Source organism: Hemitrygon akajei, chromosome 29, assembly GCF_048418815.1.
Source record: "Hemitrygon akajei chromosome 29, sHemAka1.3, whole genome shotgun sequence".
Taxonomy (NCBI): Eukaryota; Metazoa; Chordata; class Chondrichthyes; order Myliobatiformes; family Dasyatidae; genus Hemitrygon; species Hemitrygon akajei.
The window spans coordinates 29,476,621-29,503,361 of record NC_133152.1 but is presented as its reverse complement, the minus strand read 5'-3'; the positions used below and the strand labels follow the sequence as shown (position 1 = coordinate 29,503,361).

The window sequence follows — 26,741 nt, the reverse complement described above, 5'->3', positions numbered from 1 at the left end:
AAACCTGCTATGTAAAACCTGCTATCAGCAAGAACAACTTCTATTTAATGAACAAAAAGCCCTAAAATTTCTTACAGAAATAAAATAGATGCTAGACTAAATTATAATTCTTATACAGGAGTTGTAAAAGTTTCTTCAGAGGTAATTCTGGAGTATGATAATGAAGCACAAGTGTGCATTTGGAATAAAGAGGCTAACCATAAATTGATTAAAACTTATTGCCATCACTCAGATTAATTCTGATTAAAGAATACATGTATATATTGAATGCATGCTTGCATATTTTCAGCAAGGGGAATAAATATTGGAATTAACCATGCATTTCACTGACATAAATAAAAAAAAATGCAAACAACAAAAAAGGGAGGCAGGCTATCATATGTGCATCAGCACCATGGCAAAAGTTATAATTGAAGAAATGTTGAGTGACACATGCATTTCCCATTTTAAACTTTAATGAAGGGATTTATAACTGAAATATCATAGCATGACAAAACAACACAATATAAAAGACATTCTATGCATGCATATCAAACTTCAAAAGTACATACACAAAAGATTAAACCAAATATATTGTTCATATAACCAGAAATAGAAAGTGGAGAAACTGAACCTGGGCCTATAAATATTATTTTACACTGCACATTGTCTTTGGCTCTGATTTTTCATTATAACTTCTGTACCAAAACGTATTGAAATTGCAAAAGAGTAACTGTGCTTCAGTATCTTAACTGGCATGGTACTAAAAAGCAAACCGAACAGGTTAGCTCCCAACTCTATACTGAATGAGATTATTCGAGCAGGTTTTAGAAAGCTGCATACATTGTCAGAATATTGAATCAATGAAGGAAAACAACCCTCTAAAACAAAATACAAATAGAAGTAACCAAAGGGGTTGCATTTCTATAACATTTTTCATAACAAAAGAATATCCTAAACTACTTTAAAAATAATAAATCTTGAAGTGTAGGAAACAAGGGAGCCATTCTGCACACACCCTACAAACATCATTCTGACAATACCAAGGTAAGCTCCCAAAGATGGGTAAACTTAGCATTAAAATTTGGTGCCAATACTGACACACTCTCAGAACTTGCACAGTCTTGTTCAGTAAGGCTGCTGAAGACAATGAAGTTAAGACCATCACCCTGCATGAATTAGGACAATCAGACAAGGAGGACAACATTGAAAGTAATATCTCAAACAACAACACACAAAATGCTGGTAGAACACAGCAGGCCAGGCAGCATCGATAGGGAGAAGCGCTGTCGACATTTCGAGCCGAGACCCTTCATCAGGATTAATATCTCAGCTTATTTGAAAGGGCAGAATGTACATATCCTGCTTCTGTTTGGAAAATACTTCATGAGCACAATTCATCTCTGCCAAATTAATCACTGGGCTTACAGCCTAAAAAAGTGAAGGACAATAACAAAAATATTTATTCCAAAACCATAATGAACAAAATATATTTAATTGGCTGAGATGAACAAGATTTTAATATTTTCCAGAAAGCACAGTTGAGGTACAAGCAACTGTCAGCCACTGTAATGACACCAAATAATCACCATACATGTAAACTGAAATGCTGAATTGAAATACAAGTTATTTCTTTGATTGTCACAAGCCAGTTTGATCTCAATTTCATTCAGTGCTTCAGGACCTATGATTAATAAAGAGGAACAAGAATTGCAAACAATTTCTCCCCCTTTACATTCAAAAACTCTGATAACTTGAGGTATCTACAATAATGATTTATAACAATTAGTGGTAATTTACCAAAGTGGTTTGTATCAATTAAAGCTTTATGCATGTATATGAGTATATTGCTGTACGTTCATGGTCTTCTGCTGCTGTAGCCCATCCACCAAGGTTCAACATGCTGTGTGTTCAGAGATGCTCTTCTGCATACCACTGCTGTTAGCTTGAACCAGTCTGGTCATTCTCCTCTGTCTTCTCTCATTAACAAGAAATATTTGCCCACAGAACTGCTGCTCAATGGATTTTTTTTTGTTTTTATTTTCTGCACCATTCTCTGTAAATTCTCATGACTGTTGTATGTGAAAATCCCAGGAGATAAGCAGTTTCTGATATACTCAAACCACCCTGTCTGGCACCTACAGTCATTCCACAGTCAAGGTCACTCAAATCACATTTCTGTCAATTTTGAACAACAAATGAATCTCTTGACCGTGTCTGCATGCTTTATGCATTGAGTTATTACTGGATGACTGGCTGATTAGGTATTTGCTTTAATGAGATGTACAGGTGTACCTAATAAAGTTGCCACAAAGTTTATGGGAATGAGCTCATGAACAGGAACAAGCTTTATTAATAGTTTCACAGTATGGGATATTCAGTGAAAAGCAATAATAACCAACTAAGAACACTTAAAGTTAATATACATTTTATCAATAATTAAAGACAATTTAATTAAGCAGTAATGTTTTATGTGAGATTAGCTCATTTCAAATCTAGGATTAAAGTCTTCAAAAGAACCCAAGGTATGAGTTATTTTCCATCGTTTCTAACAATACTAGAAAATCAACAATTATTACCCATTTCTCTCTTAACATTAGATGCTTAATTCAATGTTGCTTCAGATTCTGCCCCAAACATTAAGAGAGCATACTTACTACACCCATAGTAATATTTATCCAGAAGTAAGGCCGAGTAAGTTCCTTTAATTAATTAACTTAGAAGTAGGTAATGGAGGCAGCAGTTAGGGCAGAGTCAAGTGCTCCGTATGCAGTATGTGGGAAGTCAGGGACAGCACAATTGTCCCTGATGACTACACCTGTAAAAGGTGCATCCAGCTGCAGCTCCTGACAAACCAAGTTAGGGAACTGGAGCTGGAGGAACTTCGGATCATTCGTGAGGCAAAGGCAGAAACAGACAGGAGTTTCAAGGAGACAGTCACCCCTAAAAGTCAGGAGGAAGGTAGCTGGGTGACTGTCAGGAGAGGGAAGGGAATAGACAGAAAGAGCAGAGCACCCCTGTGGCCATTCCCATCAACCACAAGTATACCATTTTGGATACTGTTGGTGGGGACGACCTACCTGGGACAAGTTGTAGTGGTCGCGTCTCTGGCATCGAGACTGGACCCTCAGCTTAGAAAGGAAGGAGGGAAAAGAGGAGAGCAGTAGTGATTGGGGATTCGATAGTTAGGGGGACAGATAAGAGGTTCTGTGGGAGAGATCGAGAACCCCGGATGGTCTGCTGCCTCCCTGGTGCCAGGGTCCGCGATATCTCGGATCGAGTTTTAGATATTCTCAGAAGGGAGGGTGAGCAGCCAGATGTCGTGGTCCATGTAGGGACCAATGACATGGATAGGGAGGAGGAGGTGGTCCTGTAAAGAGAGTTTAGGGAGTTAGGTGCAAAGTTGAAGAACAGGACCTCCAGGGTTGCAATCTGAGGATTGTTACCCATGCCACGTGCTAGTGAGGCTAGAAATAGGAAGATAATGCAGCTAAATACGTGGCTAGGGAGATGGTGCAGGAGGGAGGGCTTCATGTTTCTGGACAATTGGGCTCTGTTCCAGGGAAGGTGGGACCTGTTCTGACGGGACGGTTTGCACCTGAACTGGAGGGGGACTAACATTTTGTGGGTAGATTTGCTAGTGCTGCTCCGGGGGGTTTAAACTAGATTTGCAGGGGGAGAGGAACCAGAGTGTTAGAGCAGATAGTGAGGTGGAGGAGGATAAAGGTCATGCAAGGGCTGCATGTATAGACAGAAATCAAAGGTTTGTATGTGATAGAAATGTCCTCAGGTGCATCTATTTCGATGCAAGAAGTACTGTAGGTAAGGCAGATGAGTTTAGGGCGTGGACTGGCACATGGGATTACGACATTATTGCTATTAGTGAGACTTGGTTGCAGGAGGAACAGGGCTGGCAGCTTAATGTTCTGGGGTTCCGGTGTTTCAGATGTGATAGAGGGGGAGGGATGAAAGGGGGAGGAGTGGCATTATTAGTCAGGGAAAATATCACAGCTGTGCGTAGACAGGACAGCCCGAAGGGCTTGTCTTCAGAGGTCATATGGGTGGAGCTGAGGAATGGGAAAGGTGTGACCACACTAATTGGGTTGTATTATAGACCACCCAATAGTCAGAGAGAATTGGAGGAGCAAATCTGTAGAGAGATAGCAGACTGATGTAAGAAACAAAAAGCTGCAATAGTAGGGGATTTTAACTTTCCACATATTGACTGGGACTCCCACACTGTGAAAGGGCTAGATGGCTTGGAGTTTGTCAAATGTGTTCAGGAAAGTTTTCTAAATCAATATATAGAGGTACCTACAAGAGAGGATGCAATACTTGATCTCCTATTAGGGAACCAGACAGGTCAGGTGACAGAAGTATGTGTAGGCGAACATTTTGGGTCCAGTGACCATAATGTCATTAGTTTCAAGTTAATTATGGATAAGGATAGGTCTAGTCCTCGAGTTCAGGTTCAAAATTGGAGAAGGGCCAATTTTGTGGAAATGAGAAAGGATCTAGGAAGAGTGGATTGCGATAAGTTGTTTTCTGGCAAGGATGTTTTCAGTAAGTGGAAGGCCTTCAAAGGCAAAATTTTGAGAGTGCAGAGTTTGCATGTTCCTGAAGAGTATAGAAAATGTAAGAAAATACTAAAGAAGGAAATCAGGAAGGCAAAAAGACATGAAGTTGCTTTGGCAGATAATGTGAAGGTAAACCCAAAGGGTTTCTACAAGTATATTAAGGGTAAAAGGATAGTAAAGGACAAAATTGGTCCTCTAGAAGATCAGAGTGGTTCACAAGATGTGTGTGGAGGCTCACAAGATGGGGGAGATCTTAAACAGTTACTTTGCATTAGTGTTTACTCAGGAAACTGGCATAGCAGAAATGGAAGGAATGGAAACAAGCAGTAGTGTCATGGAACATACAGAGATTAAAGAGGAGGAGGAGGTGCTTGCTGCCTTACAGCGAATAAAGGTAGATAAATCCCCCGGGCCTGACATGATATTTCCTCAGACCTTGAGAGAGACTAGTGTAGAAATTGCAAGGGCCCTGGCAGAAATATTTAAAATGTCCTTAGCCACGGATGCAGTGCCGGAGGATTGGAGGGTAGCTCATGTTGTTCCATTGTTTAAAAAAGGCTCCAAAAGTAAACCAGGTACTTACAGGCCAGTGAGCCTGACATCAGTAGTAGGTAAATTATTGGAAGGTGTTCTGATATACAAGTATTTGAACAGCCAAGGGCTGATTAAGGATAGTCATCATGGCTCTGTGCGTGGTAGATTGTGTTTAACAAATCTTGCAGAGTTTTTTGAGGAGGTTACCAAGAAAGTAGATGAAGGAAAGGCTGTGGATGTTGTCTACATGGACTTTAATAAGGCCTTTGACAAGATCCCATATGGAAGGTTAGTTCAGAAGGTTCAGACACTAGGTATCCATGGAGAGGTTGTAAACTGGATTCAAAATGGCTGTGTGGGCGAAGACAGAGAGTGGTAGCCGATAATTGCTTCTCAGACTGGAGGCCTGTGACTAGTGGTGTGCCTCAGGGATCTGTGCTGGGACCATTGCTGTTTGTTGTCTATATCAATGATCCAGATGATAATGTGGTAAATTGGATCAGCAAGTTTGCTGATGACACTAACATTGGAGGCATTGTGGATAGCAAGGAAGGCTTTCAAAGCTTGCAGAGGGATCTGGACCAACTGGAAAAATGGGCTAGAAAATGGCAGACGGAATTTAATTCAAACAAGTGTGAGGTGTTGCATTTTGGAAGGACAAATCAAGGTAGGACATACACAGATGGTAGGACACTGAGGAGTGTGGAGGAACAAAGGGATCTGGGAGTTCAGATACATAATTCCCTGAAAGTGGCATCACAGGTAGATGGGGTTGTAAAGAAGGCTTTTGGCATCCTAGCATTCATAAATCAAAGTATTAAGTATAGGAGTTGGGATGTTATGGTGAGGTTGTGTAAGACATTGGTAAGGCCAAATTTGGAGTATTGTGTACAGTTCTGGTCACCTAACTATAGGAAGGATATCAGTAAGATTGAAAGAGTGCAGAGAAGATTCACTAGGATGTTGCCAGGTCTTCGGGAGTTGAGTTACAGGGAAAGATTAAGCAGGTTAGGACTTTATTCCTTGAAGCGTAGAAGAATGAGGGGGGATTTGATAGAGGTTTACAAAATTATGAGGGGTATAAAGAGTAAATGCGAGTAGGCTCTTTCCACTTAGATTAGGAGAGATAAATACGAGAAGACAAGGCTTTAGGGTGAAAGGGGGAACTTAAAAACATTAGGGGGAACTTCTTCACTCAGAGTGGTGGGAGTGTGGAACGAGCTGCCATCTGATGTGGTAAATGGGGGCTCACTCTTAAATTTTAATAAATTGGATAGATACATGGATGGGAGAGGTCTGGAGGGTTATGGGCTGGTTGCAGGTCAATAAAACTAGCGGAATAAAGTTCTGGCACAGACTAGAAGGGCTGAATAGCCTGTTTTCCATGCTGTAGTGTTCTATGGTCCTATATTAGAAGGAAGAGCAAGTTCAGGTCACATGACAAACGCAAAGACGACTAATAAATTATTTTTAAATAGAACTTACCTAAAAATTATTTAAATGAGTTAATTTATTTTCCAGTTGTCAATGTCAGGGAAGCACAAATTGGGATATTCCTTGAAGAAAGTGCACATCTTCATCTCCACATTGGTGATTCAGCAGCACAGTGCCTATAAAAAGTATTCACCCCCCACCCCGGAAGTTTTTATGTTTTAAGCATTGAATGACAATGGATTTAATTTGGCTTTTTTTTGACACTGATCAATAGAAAAAGATTTTTGTGTCAAAGTGAAAACAGGTCTCTACAAAGTGATCTAAATTAATTACAAATATAAAACACAAAATAATTGATTGTAAAGTATTCACCCTCTTTAAAATGACACACCAAATCATCACCAATGCAGCCAATTGGTTTTGGAATTCATATAATTAGTTAAATGGAAATCACCTGTGTGCAGTTAAGGTGCTTCAATTGATTGTAGTAAAAATACACTTTTCTCTGGAAGGTCCAACTACTGGTGAGTCAGTATCCTGACAAAAACCATACCATGAAGACAAAAGAACACTCCAAGCAACTCTGTGAAAAAGGTTATCAAACAGATAAATACAAGAAAATTTCCAAGTTACTGAATATCACTCAGAGTACAGTCAAGTCAATCATCAAGAAATGGAAAGAATATGGTACAGCTGTATCTCTGCTGAGTGCAGGTTGTCATCAAAAACTGAGTGATTGTGTAAGAAGGGAACTCATGAGGGCCACCAAGACACCAATGACAGAACTGAGGAAGTTACAAGCTTCAGTGGCCAAGATGGGAGAGACAATGCATACAACTGTTGCCTGGTTACTTCACCAGTTGCAGCTTTATGGGAGAGTGGTAAAGAGAAAGCTACTGTTTGGGGTTGGGAAATCACATGGAATCTTGGCGAGAGTTTACCAGAAAGCATATAGGAGACTCTGAAGTCAGCTGGAAGAAGGTTCTATGGTCTAATGAAACCAAAAATGAGCTTTTTGGCCATCAGACTAAATGCAATGTTTGGCATAAGCCAAATACCAAACATCAAAAACACACCATCCCTACCATAAAATATAATGGTGGCTGCATCATGCTGCAGGGGTGCTTTACTGAAGAGGCCTTAGAAAGCTTACGAAGGTAGAGAGTAAAATGAATAAAACAAAATACCAGAGGAAAACCTGATGCAGTCTGCAAGAGAACTGTGACTTGGGAGAAGATCTGTTTTCCAGCAAAGCAATGACCTCAAGCCACAGCTACGCAGGAATGGCTTAAAGACAAAGTTAATGTCCTGGAGTGGCCAAGTCAGAGTCCAGACCTCAATCCAATTGAGAATTTGTGGCTGGTCTTAATGGGCTATTCCCTCAAGATCCCCGTGCAATCTGACAGAGCTTGAGCAGTTTTGTGAGCAGTGTCCAGATGTATAAAGCTGACAGAGACCAATCCACACAGACTCATGGCTGTAATTACTGCCAAAGGTGCATCTACTAAATACAACTTGAAGGGGGTGAGTAATTATGCAATCAATTGTTTTGTTTAATAACTGTAATAAATTTAAATCAATTTGCCGAAAGCTGTTTTCACTTTGACATGAAAGCATTTTCTGTTGATCAGTGTCAAAAAATCCATATTAAATCCACTGTGACTTAATATTGTCAAAGGGTGTGAATATTTTTCATAGGCAGTGTATATTAAATCCTTGTGTTTTCACTCTCCGTGGGATAAGGTAGACCAAATACTGGAAGCATTACCATTTTTTTACAAAATCAGTATCAAACTTTGCCAGTGAAAAGCACAGGAAACAATCACTGCTCTATTACAGCAAAATTCTTACACTTAAGGTTTAAAAGAGCATTCCTATTATGTTTATTTCTTAAATTTACTCTGCTTGTAGCCTCTTAGCAGAAATATATCACATCAATTTATAGTGAATTGACAAGTTGTGGACTGTTTTGGTCTGAGTTCATGCCACCCTCACCATCTGTGACATGCCCTCTTCTCATTACTACCATCAGGGAAATGGTACAACAGCGTGAAAAATGGAACAGGTTTTAGGACCAGCTTCTTCCCCTCTGCCATCAGATTTCCAGACGGTCTACAAACACTACTTCTATTCCTTTTGCAAAAATGACCCTGTGAAACTGGGAATTTTGCATCTGATTGTTTATAAAAATGTTTGTAATAGAAATTCTCAAACCCGTTACAGAACCTTCCAATTGTTCTGGTGTCCCTACTAGTCTTCATCTTATCTTGTGCCAATGACAAAAGTTATTCAACACTATTAGTATTATTCAATAATAAATTAATTTTGCTGATCACCTGTAAAACCTTTTCGGTGACTTCAGTCAGCTTTTTAATTTAAACTGAAATCTTATTGATCCTGGACCTTTTTATTCTCCAAGTTAAAAATCAAATAACTGCCTACTCTACATCATGATTGAAAGATCAAGCTAAAATTATTCCAGTTACAATTGCACAAATAATACAATCCTCTATTTTACTATTAAAAATTAATTTGACCAAATATATTTAGCTTTGAGTTATTGCCAAGTTAACAACACTCTTTAAAACAGGCATGTTTTTTTTAAAAAGGCTCATTTACTTGGGGCTCTCCAATAGTTGAAAATTTATTAAAATATTCAGTAACAAAACTTCAGAGAGATGTCACTTGTTTAAGCAATGGGTTATTTCCTAAAAGTGTTAAATAAATGCAGTATAATACTGAGTTCATCAATTCTGAAGCAGCATAACTTCAGTTATATAAATGCAGATCTGGTGGAGAATACATACCCTTTTCCTATCAACACAACAAAATGCTGGAGGAACTCAGCAGGCCAGGCAGAATCTATGGAAAACAAGTACAGTGAATGTTTCAGGCAGAAACCCTGCGGCAGGACTGGAGTAAAAAAGCATTTTGTGTGTGTTGCTCGGATTTCCAGCATCTGCAGATTTTCTCTTGTTTACCTTTCTTATATACTCATATTGTTTTCAGTAAAACTGAAAGCAGGTATGAACAGAGAAACATTTTTTTTTAAAAAAGATCAGGTTGAGGACTTTTCCATCAGAAGCAGGAAATGTTAGAATTAAAACCAAATTACAGAGGAAGGGCTGAAGTACAAAGTGAATTTATTGAAAACTAAATGTGGAATGAGTCAGAAGGACAGTTGGTGACTAAACAAAAGGAATGTCTGTATAGGGAAAACAGTGACTAAATGACACAACATTGTTGCTGAAGGCTTATTAAATCACAGCTGATTGTCTGGAGGATGAGGAGATAGCCAAAAAAAATTGCAGGAACTGTAAGGTTTAAAAAATGGTTGTTGGAAATTCAAAATAGATGAGAAGGCTTAAAATATACAGCAGGTCAGAGAGCATCTTGGTAAGGGGAAACTGTGTTAATATTACACATAGATTACCTTTGATCGCAAATAACCAATTGAAATTGTTGAGTTCAATATAATGTGAGTTGCAAAGTCTTTTGTCATTAGATATGATGCTGTCCGTTGAGCATATAATTGGCTTTCTTAAATAGTAGAAGCCAAACAGAGGTGAGAATGGGAACTTGTTGGAGATTCTTGCAGGCTAAACAAATGAAGTGGCCACTTAGTCTATATTTAGTGTACCTATTCAACAGGAGATCACATTATGAACACTAAATGCAATGTATTAAACTGTTATGGTGTAGAAATGAATTGCTACTTGATCTGTTAGGAGCATTTTGGTCCCTGAGGAATAGAAAGGGAAGAGGTAAAAATGGCAGATGTCAGATCTCCCTCTGGTTGTATATGAAGAGGGGAATGCATATTGGAGTGTTATCAGAAGAGCAAATCAAGGAGTGATGATAACAATTCCTTTGAAATGCTAAAAAGTGAGGAAGTAAAGATGCTTCTGGTGAAAGCACTACATAGTGAAATTGGAGGCAAGTTGGGTGGAAGGTGAGGATAGAGGCAAGCCTATCCTTACCCAGGGCAGGAGATTGGGGGCAAGAATAGAAACACAAGAAGTGGAACAGATAGATTTGAAAAACATGTTGATCAGAGTGGAGTTGAAGCTATTAACGTAAAATGGAAGTTCTTTCAGAACTGTTCTGTAAAGTATTGTTCTTGAAACATATGACAGAACCAGAGGGGCCAAGAGAATGTAACTAAGTTTTTACAGGACATTAGGAAAGAGTATTATAGTCAAGACTTGTCTGTGGACTTGTAATGAACTGCTGAATGTTACTCGCATTTTCATTTTTTTCTGATTTCCTGCATCTGCAATCTGCTTTTCGGATGTTATTGCTGGCTGGGAAAAAATTCAAAGCACTTCATAGTATGGTATTGAGAGGCAGTTCTATCATTCCTGGTGAAGCTCAGCTTTAAAGATCTCAGCTGAATCACTGAGATCTCAACATGCATATCAACAATTCAGGGGACCACAAAGTAGCCACCTACTCTGCAATATCAGCAGTGTGGCACAGAAATACATGTCCAGCATTTTGGGAATCCTACCTTTCAGCAATGATGCATTTAAAAAGCTGGGCAAAAGTTCCAGCTTTTTATTACAGTTTAATTTCTGGTCCTTTGCTTATTATTGGTTTCAGTTGATCATTTGGAGATGCACGGAAACAGAAAGAGAACACTAGGGAGTGACTTAAGCTGTTTAGTTTACTTCCTATTCCAAGTAAGAGTAACTTGATACAAGGCAAGTAGCAAGTACAGCTTCCCTGGGAGAACAGGCAACTGTAGAACCTAAAGATCTCCATCACTGTGGCCTTTTTTGCGCCTCGTATCTGAATTAGTTGTGGACAGAATAATTAGAGATTGATTGCCATCATTACTGTTGCTTCCGTTCCTGTGACATACAACTGCTAAGTTTATACAATACTAGATAAATGGATCATAACTGTTTTCCTTTACTTCTAGTGAAAGGAATGAATTTAACATAAGTAAACATATTGTAATACAGGTTTCCCCCGCTATCCGAAAGTAGAGCGTTCCTATGAAACCTTTCATAAGCCAAAAAGGCGTAAAGTGAAGAAGCAATTACCGTTAATTTATCTGGGAAAAATTTGAGCATTCCCAGACCGAAAAAATAACCTACCAAATACCACATAAAACCTAAAATAACACAAACATATAGTAAAAGCAGGAATGATATGATAAATACACAGCCTATATAAAGTAGAAATAATGTATGTACAGTATAGTTTCACTTATCAGAATCGGGAAGATTTAGCCAAAACCAATTTGTAGAGGAAAAAAAAATCGGCACGTACCCTCACGTGCACACACCTGCCCATGCAAGGCTTCATGGTCATGGTAGTCTTTCTCTGGGAAAACACAAGTTAAAAGCCAGCGCCTTTTTTCGTAAAAGCGAAAATCCTCTTCGGATTTCTTTCAATTAGCAAAAGCAGGTACTAATGTAGGTCTTTCGTTAAAGCAAACTTTCGTAAAGCAGGGGACACCTGTACTGATCAATGAATCCACCTTCATGTCCAAAGAGCATTGCAAAAGGCAAGAGGACCAATACATTCAGAAATATCTACATCTAATTAATGAGAATACATCACACATTGCTTTGCTCATGTAATAGTCATTCACAGAAACAAACAAGATCACCAGTCGAAGTATGTTTTAATCAACCTCTAAGCTATACAAAAATAATTATAAATAATTAAATATTTACTGAATGGCACACTACGAACCACTGATAGAACATTTTGATTCAAAAACCTTGCAGGAATACAATTTAAAATTTAGGTAACCAAACACAACTTTAAAGTTCAACCAAGAAAAGGGATCTATGGATACAGTTTGTATTATATATTTTCTTGAACAAACCATTAGCAAATTAATAACTTTGGTTGCTGTGTTGCATAACTGTATACAATACAATGTAATGGTACAAAGGAATCATTTTACCCAGGGTGGAGTTATAATGTATAATGGTAGGAAACAATTATCAAAATTTGATACATTAATATTAGCTACATTCTTAGTTAATTATTACAAACAGCAAATTGTATATTAGATGGCATAATAAACCAAAATTTAAATCTGGAAAGAGACTTGTCTGCAGTTACATAAGTAATGGTTTCATCGTATTAATACAAACATGTCTTCATTATTTTTTGGCATTGCAACTATATATAATGAAAAGTCTGGCATGATGCACACACTTTCTGGATCAAGGAAAAAGGAAATAAAACAAGTGATTTTATTAAGTCAAATGACAGCAATGCCAATCAGTTTTGGTTCTCAAATACTTCCTATTGAAGAAACTACAAGACAAACATGGGTCAATACTGAGAAGCAAAATATTTACTTAATTTAATACATTTCAACACTGGAATCATTGAAATAAAAATATTATTGAATGGAAAAATAAACATGAAAAAGTTGCAGGAGTTTACAGTTGAGTATGCAATAACGACCTGATGATTGACAAGGCAACGCAAAGGAAACTACTTGGCAATTTTTTCCAAAGGGATGTGTTTCTATCGTTTTAATAATCAGTGCAAGTAGATAAGAAATGAAACAGTGAAAATTGAAGCACTTGTCAACATTCCAATGATGTGAAATATTCATGTTTATTTTTTCAGAATATCTTTACAATTTAATTGACTTGTGGTTTATTTATTATCAAAGCATGTATCCTATACAACTCTGAATTTGTATTTCTTCAGGTAGCCACGAAACAAAAAAAGAGACAGGAAAGTCATTCAGGGAAAAAAAACATCAAACCCAGCCCCCGTACAAATAAGAACAGCATTCTGATCATTAACACCCCATTAACGTATTTCTTCAATTTAAATCTAAATAGAGGGGATGAGGAAAAAGATATAAAAATTCAGATTATCCAAAATTCAAGTTGATCATTAAAATCATTCCCAAGTTACTCTTCCACTTCTTTAACATTTGTCTAACTGCAGGTTCCACTCTCTTTTATTCTCAGCAAGCATCACTGCCCAAAAACATGCTGCAACTGTAACTGAAACTTGAAGGTTTAATGTCATAAGGAAATAAGGCCTCAAAGCCAAAGAAACTAGCTGTCCTATACAACTAATTACAGAGCTACATAATGTACTTAATACTACAGAACAAGTACATGAAGCTTACATCAGCCTTTGTCTCATATGTATACTGCATACACTTATTAAATTTCAATAGCATCTTAAATAACAACCATGAAAAGTTCCAACGCCATACAAACTTTGAAAAAGCTATCAAATAAGTTCAAAAGGAACATGTACATATCCAGAAGTTTAACGTATGAAAGATATATCTCACTAGCCAAATATTGGGCCAAGCTGAGAACAGATCAAATAGCCCACTCTATCACTCCAAATCCTTAATACCTGTTTTTCTATCCGACCAAAATGAAGCTAATTTTGGAGGTATGTTTTCAAAATAGCATCTGCTGATAACACATTGATTAAATGGGCATTTGTTAGATGTGGGCCTTCAGTTGAAGTTATTTGCATACAGATGACATCATGCATAGCCCTAGCTGTACTAGTGTACCCAAACAGACCTGAACTGTTATTAGCAACAGAAATGCCAACCCAATTTTGTTTTTGCTGAAGCTAACAGCCAATTTAAACTTATGATATTATGTAGCCAAGACCAGAAAACAAACTGGAACTTCATTTTTGTGCATCTAATATTCTTCAAGCAGTATACCATTAGACAGTATTAATTTCACACCAGGGAAATTTGATAACGATACCTCTGGTGCCACAATTGGTTGGAACAGAGTTATATAATCTATGTTTAATCCACAATGACAATAATCTACAGCTAACAACCACTTTTAAAACGTATGCAGCCGTCACCTCTCCTGAAGGACTGAACTGTATGTGAATGAAAACAATACTTTACAAGCCACAATGATATGCAATATGTTAATGTTCCCAAAAATGGAATACAACCTGCATTAATTGTCCAAGATATTTCAAAACAATACTTATTAGCCATCAGGCTTCTATAGTTTTTGTTTTTCAGGAACATGCCACTTGTTGGTAGTGATTTTCATGTGACTGCATTTGTAAGCACTAACTTTGCCTTCATCAGTGGACTAATAAGCTAACAAACATCAATGATCTAATTAGTAATAACGACAACACAAATTTTTCCAACTATGTTTGCCATCAATGGAAAATCTTTGGTTGAAGAAATTCACATATTTTAAATTGCTAAATTGGACCTTTCAAACTAAATTCTCCTTTGAAAAGCCAAATCAGTTGACTATATAGTTCAACTAGGTGCAGTGAATAATCATGCATTATCTGTCTATTCTCTTTACCGTACAAAACACTTAACTATATTCATGGCCAATTAAATGCTTCTTCTTCACCATCCGACTTCCTGGGGCTACTCTTACTCAGTTCCCCAAACTACTTGATTGGTGCCAGCACGAGGAAATCTGCAGATGCTGGAAATTCAAGCAACACACACAAAATGCTGGTGGAATGCAGCAGGCCAGGCAGCATCTATAAGAAGTAGTACAGTCGACATTTCGGGCCGAGACCCTTGGTGCCAGTACATTTTCACATTATATTCTCTTCACAGTTTCCTCATCACTTCAAGAATTCACTTTGGCCCAGTATGTTTCTACATATTGTTATCATCTGCAGACAAGAAATTTTCAACCTTCCAAAAAAAATGTATCTAAAACTCTATTGCTCTTTCTCTAACTTAGGTCATCTTGCTGAACTATCATGAGATCACAAGTTAAATAACATAACAATTTTGAAATATCCTTTCTTATTTTCAAATCTCTTCAAGGGCTTGCTCACCTCCATAATTTTCTCCAGCACAGATCTCAAAGATACTCACATTCCTATATCTGGTCCCTTGATCATCCCAGAATTTAAAAGCTCCTTGATTATTGTCCTTAGCTACCAAACCCTTAAAAACTTTGGAATTATCCTTCGAAAATATCATTTTACTCTCACTCTATGATTCTCAAACCATAAAATTTTAGCTAGGTTTTTGGTCATTCACCCATCAAATTTCCTGTGTTGCAGTATTTTTTTAAAATTATAACATGCCTGTTGAAGCATTTTGGGGCAATTTCAATTAAAGGAGTTTATAAAATCAATTCACTATGAAATGATGACAACTAGTTCTCCTGCTAACATACCAGTTGTCGTCAACAAACCAGTGATTGAAGAGGCAAGTGATCAGGTGGTGAATGGGGTCCAATTAACAAAGCTCTTTCTTCCCAAATGGTGAACCTCAAGTGTTACGGGAGCCACACTCATCCAAGGATATGGAGAGCATTCTATCACATTCCTAACTATCTTGTGAAGTTCAAGGGTGTGTGAATTGTTGTAAGATATCCAGCCTTGGACCTGTTCTTACAGCCAGCAGATATATGGTCCAGTTCAGTTTCAGATTATTGGAAAACCAAGGAAGCTGACATTAATGGCTCTTTTTTTGAATATCAAGGAGAGATAATTAGAATCTCATGCTGGAAATAGTCATTATGTGGCACTCGTGCAATATGAATATTAATTGACAATAATCATACCATGCCTGGATGTGATTAAGATCATGCTCCATACAGGTTTGGGCTACTTCATTATCTAAGCAGCATGAATATAATCAGTAAACTTCCCCACTTTTGACTTTGTGTTGGGAGAAAGGTCATTGATGAAAATCTGAGCAATCAAAAACAGATTTTAGTGTGTGAAGAATTATTCCAGTAAAGATTTTCTCTTCACTTTCATTGTCTGCAATACCTTTCAGCTTCCATAATGCCACATGTCAAGCACAGTCACTTATTTCACTTCATCAAAGCTAGTCACAAAGCTGCAGAGGTGTGGAGGGAAATATTCCTATGTGTTCATTAGTCCTAGGAAAATTATTGTTGAACAACTATGACATAACTGCACATTCAACAATATCTGGGTCAAAAATTAGCAGAATGTACTCAAAAACCCCAAATTTGACTCCACTGCTCTCCTTGCCTTTATACCCAAATTAAAACCCAAATACTTGGTAATTCTTTCAACTATCTCCTCCTTTGATTGAACTTGTTTCTTTATCTAAAGCATTTTAAGCAGCTAAAGGCATGATTTTGTAAGAGTAATGACTAAAGCTACATTGTCATGGCTAGAAGTTATGTTTGTGAAAGAATACCAGTAAGGTTATACCACCCATGGTAAACTGACAAAATTATACCCAGATAGGGGTTTATTCTTGCATTCCATGTATTGAATGCATAGGTAGATAGCTCTACCACAGAATTACATCCTACAGAAAAACCAAGCTCCCATCCTTTGCACTTTGTCTGCCATATCCAAATTTTCATAAATGCTTAATTCCTTTTACTAATTTTCTCCTAGATGAGTCATCCAAGATATTTTTTCACTTAAAAAAAGATTCCCATCATATTTCAAATTTATCTTGTCTGCCTCCCGTATACCCACATTTAAACATTTTTCAAAAAGCAGCCTGGTTTACTATCAGTAAACTCAGATCAAATATTGTAGGTAACAGAAACTAGGAATTTCATTCCTTCTATGGCTCAAGAGAAATGAATTTTGATATAGTTAATTGAAAATGATAGATATTCAGTTGGTTAGAACCAGGAGAACAGAGCTGGCACACCACTATTCCACAGCACTATACAACCTGCTGCAATAAGAAAGAAAAGCTTCTTCCAGAAGATATAAAACTGCAATTAATGGTTGTCAGCAAGGATAACTAACTGCTGTAACATAAAAGTAAGAACTTCAATGATTTAAACAAAACATTTTAAACAGTATATTTTTACAAATATATAAAAGACTGTTAAGAGCTAGCAAGGCTAAACAAACACTCTAGTTTAATTCCCTTGAGTGCACTGTAGCCTATAGTATACTGCTACTATTTGTATTCAATATTATAACTTATAATATTGCACATGGGTGATTTGCAGTTTAAAAACAGTGAAATGGCTTTCAAGACTTTAGTTCCCTAACCCTGTGTTGAGAAAGGCAAATGTAAACGCTGCAACATACTAAACCTCATAATCCAAACAGCAGTCCCAAATGGAGAAATGGCAAAAATCGATTATTTTAACCAAACTCAACCTGGACCAGCACTAAGCACTCTAAACAAATTAAGTTTTAACACATTATCAATAAAAATATTCTCAACTAAAAATAACTTTACATCATTTTCCACTAGTTTTGTTTTCCTTCTTTTGAAACAGTGAATAAACTAATTCATAAAATTACTAATCCAGAAAAAAAACACTAGACATCCGAATAGTTTGATAGAAATTCCCATAATGGCCGAATAAACATGTCGACCACATCTGCAAGACTGGTATTTCCTGTCACTAAAAAATCATAAGAAATATAAGTAGCCAAATCAATTCCTTGTGGTCTGTTGGATTACAAACAGGAGAAAATCTGCAGATGCTGGAAATCCAAGAAACACACACAAAATGCTACAGGAATTCAGCAGACCAGGCAGAACCTATGGGAAAAAAGTTGATGTTTCTAGCCGAAACCCTTTGGCAGGACTGGAGGAAAAAAGCTGAGGACTAAATTTAAAAGGTGGGAGGAGGGGAGAGAGAAGTACCAGGTGATAGGTAAAAGCTGGAGGGGGGAGGGATGAAGTAAAGAGCTGGGAAGGTGATTGGTGAAAGAGGCAGAAGGCCATGGAATAAAGAAAAAGGGGGAGGAGTGGCAGAGGGAGACAATGGGCAGGCAAGGAGATGAGAGGGAAAAGGGGATGGGAAATGGTGCGGAGGAGGAATGGGGGCATTACCAGAAGTTTGAGAAATCAATGTTCATGCCATCAGGCTGGAGGCTACCCAAACAGAATACAAGGTGTTGTTCCTCCAACCCAAGTGTGGCCCACTTGTCCAGCTGGACCCATTGTTTCAGCCGTTTCTTGCCCCTCTGAACTCATATTGGCATACCTCGACTGTTTTATCCTTCCTAGTTCAGTCCCTTCCTACCTACATCCATGACACCTCACACACTCCTGATCTTTTCAAGGATTTCATGTTCCCTGGCCCCCATCATCTTGTTTTTACTATGGATGTCCAGTCCTTATATACCTCCATTCCCCACCAGGAAAGCCTCAAAGCTCTCTGCTTTTTGTCTGGACACCAGACCTAACCAGTTCCCCTCCATCACCACTCTCCTCCACCTAGTGGAACTTGTCCTCGCTCTAAATAATTTCTCCTTTGGCTCCTCCCACTTCCTTCAAACAAAAGTAGCCATGGGCACTCGCATGGGTCCCAGCTATGCCTGCCTGTTCATCGGCTACATGGAACAGTCTATGTTCCAAGCCTACAATGGTGACCATCCCGCACTTTTCCTGTGATACCTCGACGACTGCATTGGTGCTGCTTTCTGTAACCAATCTAAATTCGTTGACTTAATTCACTTTGCCTCCAACTTCCACCTTGCCCTCAAATTCACCTGGTCCATTTCTGACTATTCCCTTCCCTTTCTCAGTCTCTGTCTCCAGAGACAGCTTATCCACCGATGTCTATTACCAACCCACGGACTCTCACAGCTATCTTGACTACACCTCATCCCACCCTGCTACTTGTAAAAACATTATCCCCTTTTCCCAATTCCTCCATCTCCATGGCAACTGCTCTCAGGATGAGATTTTTCATTCTAGCACAAAGGAGATGCCCTCCTTTTTCAAAGAAAGGGGCTTCCCATCCTCCACCATCAACGCTGCTCCAACTGCATCTCTTCCATTTCACACATATCTGCTCTTACCCCATCCTCCCACCACCCTACCAGGAATAAGGTTCCTCTTGCCCTCACCTACCACCCCACCAGCTTCCGTGTCCTGCACATAATTCTCAGAAACTTATGCCACCTTGAATGGGATTCCACCACCAAGTACGTCTCCCCGCACCCCCCCCCCCCCACTTTCTGCAGGGATCACTCCCTACGCGACTCCCTTGTCCATTCGTCCCTTTGCAGTGATCTCCCTCCTGGCACTTATCCTTGAAAACGGAACAAGTGCTACACCTGCCTCTACACTTACTCCCTCACTACCTAAACAGTCCTTCCAGGTGAGGCAACACTTCAACTGTGAGTCTGTTGGGGTCTTATACTCTGCTTTGTGCTCCCGGTGTGGCCTCCTGTATATCAGTGAGACCCAACATAGATTGGAAGAATGTTTTGCCAAACATCTACGCTCCGTCCACCAGTGGCCACCCATTTTAATTCCACTTCCCATTCCCATTTCAATATATCCAACCAAGGCTTTCCCCACTGTCATGATGAGACCACACTTAGATTAGAGGAGCAACATCTTATATTCATTTTGGGTAGCCTCCAACCTGATAGCATGAACATCGATTTCTCAAACTTCCAGTAACGCACCCACTTCTCTCCCTTCACCATTTCCCATCCCCTTTTCCTTCTCTCACCTTATCTCCTTGCTCACCCATCACCTCCCTCTGGTACTCATCCCTTTTTCTTTCTTCCATGCTCTCTTTCACCAATCAACTTCCCAGCTCTTTACTTCATCCTTCCCGCTCCAGGTTTCACCTATCACCTGGTGTTTATCTCTCCCCACCTTTTAAATTTACTCTTCAGCTTTTTTTCTCCAGTTGTGCTTAAGGGTTTTGGCCCAAAACATTTTCTATACTTTAGACCATAGATGCTGAGTTCCTCCAGCATTTTGTGTGTGTTGGCATGTTGGCTATTCAATAAGATCTTGGCTATCTTTACCTCAACACCATCCTCCTGCACAAATCCAAAATCCCTTGCTCCCTTAATATCCAAAAACACATCAATATCAGTCTTGCATACTCTCACTTACTGAGAAGGCACTGTACTCTGTGGAAGAGTATCTACAAGATTTGCTATCTTCAGAGTTGAAGAAATCTCATCTGTCCTGGTTACCAACCCTTATTTTAAGACTTGAGTCCCAGTTCTCAATACCCTTGCTAGGACAAGCATCTATCTAGTCATCACGGCAAGAATTCTGTTTGATTACCTCTCATCCTTCTGAAGGCATAGTTTTAGACAGCTTAATCTATCTTGGGCAATTCCATCTTCATCCCAATGAGCCTTCCTTGCACTTCCTCTATTGAAAGTATATTTTCCTTTGGATAGGGAGACCAGAACAGTACATGATTTTTGGCATTTTTCTTCATTTAGAGCATGTCATATTTTCCCTTGATTCAAATTAACTTGCATTAAAAGCTAACATATGATTAGACTAAGTATTCATGTACAAAGATATTAACACCATTCAATCTCTTCTGCTTTACAACAGGATTGTTTTCTGTTTCTTTCAAAGTGAATGCCCTTACATATTTTCCCTTTATATAGTCAAACCATCATGTCCTTAGCTGTATACTTACCCTGCTGCAATGTTCATGCTACCCATCACTGCACATCTTCCTTGAAATTCACTTAACTCCGCTTTAAGTTAACAGCAAAATTGGGTTAGTTAGTTAGGTTGGTTTCCTCATCCAAACACTGATTCTAAATTATGAACAGCTAGCACACCACCACAAGCCCCTCTAACACTAGTCCCAGCCTCTCAAACTCAAAAAAGGCATCTGTTCCTACAGTTTCTTTCCATTAACTAGTCCTTGAATGGCTAAGTTACAGGTCTTCCCCAAGTTTCAAAAATATTCTGTTCCTGTAAAATCGGAAATGTGGCCACAAATCAAGACCCCAAATGGAGAAGAAAACTGCAGCCCTGCAGCATCTAGCAAATCCATTTTGCTGGACTCACAACAGTGCATTCATATGTATGGACTATATACAAGTTGGCCGTCTATTGGCTGCAGTTAGGAAGAAGAAAGGGGAAGCAGCGTGAACATATACCAGTTTACATTAAGAGAAATTGATGCTGGAGAAGGTCAGTAGCTTTAAATTCCTGGATATTAAAATATCAGATGACCAATCCTGGGCCCAGCAGATAGATGCAATCACAAGGAAGGCATGGCAACATCTTTACTTAAGGAGGTTCAGGTTGTCACTGACTCCTCTTGCAAATTCTACAGATGTACCACTGAAACTTATTAACCAACATATTAACCATCCTGTGTTGGCACGTGGCCAAGTGACTAAGGCACTGGTCTAGTGACCTGAAGGTCGCTAATTTGAGCCTCAGCTGAGGCAGTGTGTTGTGTCCTTGAGCCAGGCACTTAACCACACATTGCTCTGCGACGATACCAGTGCCAAGCTGTATCGGCCTAGTGTCCTTCCCTTGGACAACGTTGGTGGCGTGGAGAGGGGGGACTTGCAGCATGAGCAACTGCCGGTCTTCCATACAACCTTGCCCAGGCCTCAGTCAACATTGGAATCGATAAACAGCCGAAGAGAGAGATTAACTATCCTGAGTCATGGTATGGTAGAGCAATTCAAATGCAGAGGAATGCAAGAGCGGCTGTCCAGACAATACACATCCTCTTCTACCATCTGCAGTATCTACAGGAGTCTCTGCCTCGAGGGAACATCTGAAGATCCCCATTATCCTTACAGTTTGAAGAAACTATTTCAGAATCAAGGGAATTTTGGCTGGCAACATTTTTAAATATTTACCATCTGCATCTCTGAAAACCTTGGAATTTTAATTTTCTCAAATAAAAATGCAAATCTCTTTCATCCCATCACTCAAGACTTGTTGATCTCCATTTATTTCCAGGAAATTTCCTGACTTCTCATTTTAACTTCATGTGTCACAATAAGTAAGGGATCTGCATTAGCATTTACCCATTTTTTACTTTTAATGCAATTATAAAATCAAAGTTTTTACACAGCTTGCATATAAAAGCATTTATATTATTTTCAATATTATTTTTATTCTATTTCTGCATTCCTTTACAATGTTCTGGTATTAATTTCTTGTTCTAATGTTTTCCCAGTTATCAGGCTCATTGTTACTTTAAGCAATCACCCCTTCCTTTGAGTTAATACCATCTCAAACTAGTCACTAGTGTTACGTACCCGTGACACGTGACAGTGGTACCCTTGTCACGTGACTGGGGTTGAAGTTATACTGGACATGAGGTAATGGTCTTGTGATGGTGGAGTGATGTCATTTTCCCGCCAGTAGAGGTCATGTGACAGGTTTTTTTTTTTTACAGGGTATAAAAGGAAGACCCACCCTGTCAGGTGGGGCAGTTTGTGGTGGGATTTGCCAAGCTGACTTCATGCCACTGCATGATTTAATGTGATGACGCAGTTTAGTTGAAAAATGAAGTTTTATATAATGCCTAAAGTTTAAAAGGTCATTGCCAGCGGTTTCTTTGCTGGTGGAGAGTGAAGATAAGAATTTGGAAGATAGAAATCGAGGAGAATCGATTTTCGACGGTGGATTGGTCTCGACCTTATTTGATCCTCATTCGGAAGGATTTCGTTGACTATTCTCGCTGTTAATCCCTGGGTTTGACCAGAAAGGATTGAGAATAGTGTGGAAAGAAGGTCAGTTCCTTTAAACCGTTATATTTTATAAAATTCTTCGTGGGAAAGTTCGACGCCGGGGAATCGAAGGACAACGACGTGGAAGAGAATTTAAATCGCCTTAAAAAGTCTCTCCTTTTAAAAGGACTGTGAGTTTTTGAACTTTCGGCATACCGCTTTAAAGAACTGTTTACTTTCGGCATACCGCTTTAAAGAACTGTTTTTTTTCAATACCGCTTTAAGAACTGTTTGAACATGCAACGCTATTAAGAACTGTGAATCTGCCGTACAGCAGCTGAGTTCCGGTTACGTTTGAGTTTGTTTACTTTTGAGGGGGTCTGTTTTCAGTGTTTAATAAACGTGTTATTTGTTATAAAAACCCTTGCCTAATTCATCTATATTTATTGTTGCCTGAATACGTAACACTAGACATAACTGAACCATATACAGTAATCAGTTTTTAACAACTTAAAAAGTGCTATTAAAAAGATTATGCAACAATATTCAATTGTTAGAAATTTCTCATTTGCAGTCATACTTTTTCTATGTAAATTCCCAACTTAAATTTAAGATCCAGGTATCAGATGGAACCAAATCATCTTCAATACAAATATTATCATATTATGATCACTCTTCCCCAAAGGCCCCTTACCTTCCATGTTATCAATTAGTTCTTTGGTACTGCAGAGTAACATACCTGAAAAGCTCCATTTCCTCACCAATTACTCAACACACAGATCTTGAAAGCTATTGCATCGGCGCTCCAAAATGCATCTTCCGTATTAAATCTGACTAGTCCAGTATACTGTATATGTAAATTAGTCAGCTATAATTATTACAAAATCATTGTAACATATGCCTCTAAATTCCTGGTTTATACTATGCCCTACATCAGTAATGATGTTTGGAGACCTATGTAGAGCTCGACCAACATTTTTTGGTCCTTTTTGTGCTTAACTCCACGGATCTGATCACCCTTTCTCTCTACTGCCTTTATCCTATTCTTTACTTTGGTCTCATTGGAATCACATTTATCACCTCAGACCTCCTTGATTTCTAAATTTCCCTTTGGCAAAACATTCCTTGTCCCTACCCACATCCCAATGCTGACTTTGGCAACAAACGAGCAATAACAAAACCATGCCACCATCTTATTAGCATTTTTGGTTAATGCCATATTTAGTGAAGAATTGTAAGAATACTTGTGTACAAAAAGGATTATTGTTGCAGAAGCCATTTCTGGGGACTCAAACTCAATTTTTAATAATAACTCCTTTCTATTATAATTCCACAGTTAAAATTTAATATATTATTAATACTACATGAAAACTAAATTCTGTAAATAATCTTCATCTTATTCTGTCTCTTCAGCACAAAGCTGTAGAAAGAAATAACAAATGTAGTAGTGGTGGGGAGCAAAAAACATTTATAGTATCCGTTATAAGTTTATGACCGTGATGTTCCTATTACGTGACAGCCTGCAATCATTCTACCTAGGTCATGCATAAAAGATGTTTCAATGAGATAACAAAAGTAGTCAGCATTCAAAGAGCAATACCTCAACACTGTCAACACAGAACTTTTAGAATGGCTGGAATGCAGATGATAATAACAGGATAACTGTAGGAGGAAGAGAGAAATCTTGATTAACTTGCAGTAACTCGTGATGAAATAGTACGTTAAGTGAAATGGCTACCACCAACCACTGCTTCTCCACTTTTGAAAGCTAAAATGATTTCACTTCATTGTAAGTGGAAGATTACATTACTAGCAAAATTCCAATGATTTCATTGAGCACCTTAAAACATATAAAATTTACAGATTCTGAACATACCGTAAAGTAATATCAGCTTATCTTGGCTAAATTAGACTGACTACAGTGAATTATTTCCTTTTCTCTTTTATTTTGAGAAACTTGTGTTGGCAAAAGTCCATCATGCAGGACAGCAAGGACAAGTTGAGCTGATCAATCAAATAGTGATTAGATCTCACAAAACTTTGGTTTTAAAAGCATATACACTAACAATTAAGAGAATGCTTGAGAAGGTGAGAAGTTTCACAATTTTAATGTCCAAGGAAGAGGTCATAAATTGGAACATTTGCAACCTGGAAGGAACAAGAAAATGTAGGTTTTATTTTCTGATCTGCTATAAGAAAGAATTCTAGATTTGTGTACTTTCCATTATTGCTATCACTACATGAAATAAAAGTACATTCAATGCGAGCTTCTTAATAGATATTCCTTTGACGTCCATATTTCCCTGTAAATACCAGTAACACAATACTATGTTATGACAGAGTGAATAAAACTACCTAAGGTATCTATGTGTTAACAACTTGACAGTGATAATACAGTCCACACAATTTGATTCGTTGGCATTGTTGTCTGACAGGAATACCATAAGCTGTTCAAATACCTGTAGGGGGAGAAAGAAAGATACATAGAACGAGTAGAGTCACTCCAAGTGTGACATATGGTCTGCCTGTTGAAAGAAATACATATTTTTTATAATTAGAATCAAAAACAACTGGTAAAGAACAAAACAGACAATGTAATGATAACCATTAGAATTGATACTGGTTGAATTATTTCTGACAGGAATCTAAATGTTTAGAAGAAACATCTAAAGGGGTGCAAAAAGACTGTATTTCCATAAATGATACAATACTTTACATTATATGGGTACAAATAAAGACAGGCTCTTCTGAATACTAAACTAAGCTTCATTTGCATCCACCTCATGTATTACTTAGAAGAGCATCATGCTTTGCATGTCAAACAGCAGCTGTGAAACAAAGGGTTAAGGCTGTCTCCTTCCCAATTCCTTTAAAAATTCCAGGAATGTGTATTCTTGAACAACATTGACAATTAATATGAGACTTTTTTTAAAAACCTTTACAAATACTCCATTAAAAACAGGCACACAATATAGTGAATAATTTCTATTATTGGATAGGTATAAGAAAATCTTCATTTCAGCCCAAATTAAAAATCACTGATATACCCAGACATATTAAAATTGACTAGCATGCTCTTCAGTATTAAGTGATTTTATTTTTAAAGTATTATACAGTATTTGCTTTAAAAAGGGTAATTTGGCCCTATTTTCCTGCAAATTTCGTCCAATAATAAACTGACAAATCTGCATGTAATTTAATACAGTTTACTTCTTTAGTTTTTTTCTCTGTAATGTATACGCTATGTTCATATTCTATAAATCTTTCAAGTAAACCAGCTTACCCATTATTTTATGTTAATGGAATAAATAATACTTCATAGTATTTTGAATTTACTTGGAATTACCATATCGTCCAATGCTTTCTTACTTGCACAAATTCTTGTATGTACAAGAAAATTGCAAACTGTTCGGTCTATAGAACAATCAACATACAAAAGTTCATTGTATTTTCATACTTATAGCTTCAAAACATCAGTGTCTGAAAATGTGTTAGTTATACTGTACCATTACTATTTTCATTAAAATAGTAAAAGGGAAGAAAATTCAATATGAAAATGTCTTTTAACACGCTGCACTTGAAAAGGAATCGAGTTGTACATATTTAAAAACGAACAAACTTTTCTCAAAGTAAATAAATTGAAAACGTGATCTTTTGTCTAAAACTCGAATCTACTGGTCTCCATGAAAAAAAGATTAATCAAGCAAAATAAAACTTCTGACGGTGATCTTCCATTAATACTTAAAATTTTGTATATCTAACCGCCAACGTTTCAGTCTTCTACAACTATGCTTTAACTAAAGTCAAAACAAATATATATCGGAGGTGGCACTTTATATGCAATATCCACTTGTCGACAGT

General features: G+C 37.9%; 1 protein-coding gene across 9 annotated transcripts in view; it reads right to left on the bottom strand.

Annotated features, from left to right (window-relative positions):
• Positions 1–26,741, bottom strand: part of camta1a (calmodulin binding transcription activator 1a) — a 1,224,644-nt gene that overhangs the window by 1,197,322 nt on the left and 581 nt on the right. The gene's annotated exons all lie outside the window — the stretch shown is intronic.